Below are 3,134 nucleotides of genomic sequence, written 5' to 3' on the forward strand. Positions count from 1 at the left end.
AGGAGTATACGAGTCAATATTATAGGACCACATATTGTGACAACAGGCAAGTGGTGTGACTTGAGAAGGTGATATGAGTTGCTCGTACATTCAAGCCTGTCTGTGTCTGGGTGTGTGTGTGTGTGTGTGTGTGTGTGTGTGTGTGTGTGTGTGTGTGTGTGTGTGTGTGTGTGTGTGTGTGTGTGTGTGTGTGTGTGTGTGTGTGTGTGTGTGTGTGTGTGTGTGTGTGAGAGAGAGAGAGAGAGAGAGAGAGAGTGCAACTGAAAGTGTGTGTGTGTGCGCGCACGTGCGTGTGTGGGCATGTCTATCAACTTGTGGTGCACAAGACAAAGAGAGCGAGAGAGATAGAAGATTCAGAGAAAAAGATCAGAGGATACATTTTTTCAAACACTATATCGTCCTACAGTGAACACCCTGTGGTCGATTCACCACCCAGATCAAACCGAGATATTCAAGCTTTAAGGCTACGACACAGACGGCACAAACAATCTTCATGTCTATTCAAGGGATAGAAAGGTTTAAGCCAGGACCATCACTTGGCTGATAGTCCTCAGCCGACAGCCGTAGATAGGTGAAGGACGGGACGGAGAAACTGAGAGAGTTGCATACGAGGAGTCAGACAAGTCAACAAAAGCTTGGCTGGAGTCCTACAGCCATCAGCCTATAGCTCCATCTCTGTCGTCACCACTGCTAGCATTAAGTCCCCGAACGGATTTCTTCAATCCTGCCACTCTCCGACCGAATCCCATCTCGCCGGGGATATTCAGCGAGCATTATCTCTCAGTGTGTCTCTCTGTGCCAGAGAAACACACTGAGACGGAGACACGCAGCTTGGAAGCGGTCAGAGTACATCTACACTCCTCTCCATTGTCTCTCTAGCAGACAGCTCAGTGAATGAATGGTTTCCAGACAAATCCCCTCCCCCCTCCCACACATACACCCTCATCAATGTACACACACACACACACACACGCACACACACACACATGCACACACGCACACACACACACACACACACACACACACACACACACACACACACACACACACACACACACACACACACACACACACACACACACTCGCTCCTAATGAGGACGGCCGCTGGAAGTGTCATGGTGCAAATTGCTCCGCACACACAGACAGATACACGATCTTGCGCATGCTGTCGAAATGCACGTCTCTTTTTAAATGTTATTCATTTGTATTATCTAGAAAATCTGTTTCACATATGTAAATAACTGCTTATTTTAAATTGTCACGGTGAGATTGTATGGGCACATCATGTATTTTTTCCCTGTTTAATAATTGAACACTAAGAGCAATCTAATAACATTGCTTTGGTCTATTACTAGAATATAATTATGTATTCATTTGTAATTTCATGATATCATTTTACTGTTGATTATGCTACAAACCAATATACATTATGTCATACATTGCTCTACATAAAAAACGCAACCCAAAAGCATGCAATTCAAGGGCAATGAGGTCACTTCCTGTGTTGGGAAGTCTCTTGTAACTGGTACTCTGTTCTGGGTTGTTGTGATCTGTATCCGATCAGTTTGATCACACAGATTTGTAACTGTTGATTCTGCACAGAATACCATCTCCAAGGGCAATGGCCGACATGTCCCTGGTCAGGTGGGCAGTTGAAATCATTAGGATAGTCACCTTATTCATTGACAAAGATAAGCACCGCCTGCTTCCAGACAGAAAGACTTTACACAAATAGTCACACTCTCTCACACACATCCACACACACATCCACACACACGCACACACACACACACACACACACACACACACACACGGACAGACAAAGACACATACACAGTACATGCACACAGAGTCAGAGACTGAGAAAAAAAAATACACACACAGACACTCAGAGACTGACACGCACACACACTTATATTATGCACACATACAACACACACACGCACACACGCACGCACGCATGCGCGCACACACACACACACACACACACACACACACACACACACACACACACACACACTTCTATTAAATCAAATAGCTGAAATGTGTGAGTTTGACAAGGAAAACAACGCATTTTAACTAAGCCCTCCAACTAATTATGTAGCGATTCTGTACTAATGTTCCCCCCGGGACATGTGCAGTTGAATGTAGTCGATATACACATGGTTCGTATTTTTACTTGTAGGCCAGTTTAGGTTATTATGAATAGTGCAAGCTAAATCTTATGTTCACTTAAAGCAAGCACTATCTAAGACCCTCTATACACATAAAGCAGCATGTTCGACAATGACCACTTTCTAGATTACGGGAACATTTTCAGCAGCAAAAAAAGAAAAGCTGATATGTAATTGAATAAGTATGAGATGGAGAAAACACACTCGACATTTTGTAGTTTCAAGAGATACCAAACCTACTGATGCCACTTCAAACAATTCCAACCAAGTGGTTAACATTCTAAAGAAAGTGGCAAAGCCCATATAGAATACTGCACGCTCGTGTATGACTATGTAAATAGTATTTTCGCAGAATAACCTTATTTTATGGGTAGGGGAAGATCATTCAATGTAATACATACGATTAGGCAGAACTCCGGCGACTCTTGATAAGGGCTGGATGCTTGGGTTTTTATATTAAGAACAACACTACCCCCTAGTGGTTCATACGGAGCATGCATTTATTTTTAAAAGTCAAATGACTGCTGGCTGCTCACTGCAGAGACAATGGGTGAAGCTTTGCCTGGTTCAATCCTGGCTCAAGTAGTTGAAGTTCAATTGGTATCTAGCTATGGAAACCATTTGGACCATTATAACAGACTAATGGCCTTCCATAGAAACATTGCCCAAGATGTGTTTTTGTATCTTTGATTCCAGAAAAACGCACGCTCAAGAGCCCCCTTTCAGCGTTAGGCTCATTGTTGAATGATGTGATAACCAGTTCTATCTAATCTATTTATGCTAGTATTAGGGGAATGAAAGGGAATGACAGGATGGAGGCTATCATGAAATACCTCCGGAGGGACTGTCTGGAACCGGGCGACCGCTAAGCGCTGCGATTCCAGGAACTTCGCCCGCCACGATCGCTTGGGTTAGCGCACGTGAAGTGAATTGAGGGCGTCGGCAATCGCGCGATCACGC

The sequence above is a fragment of the Gadus macrocephalus genome, chromosome 15, assembly GCF_031168955.1.
Source record: "Gadus macrocephalus chromosome 15, ASM3116895v1".
Taxonomy (NCBI): Eukaryota; Metazoa; Chordata; class Actinopteri; order Gadiformes; family Gadidae; genus Gadus; species Gadus macrocephalus.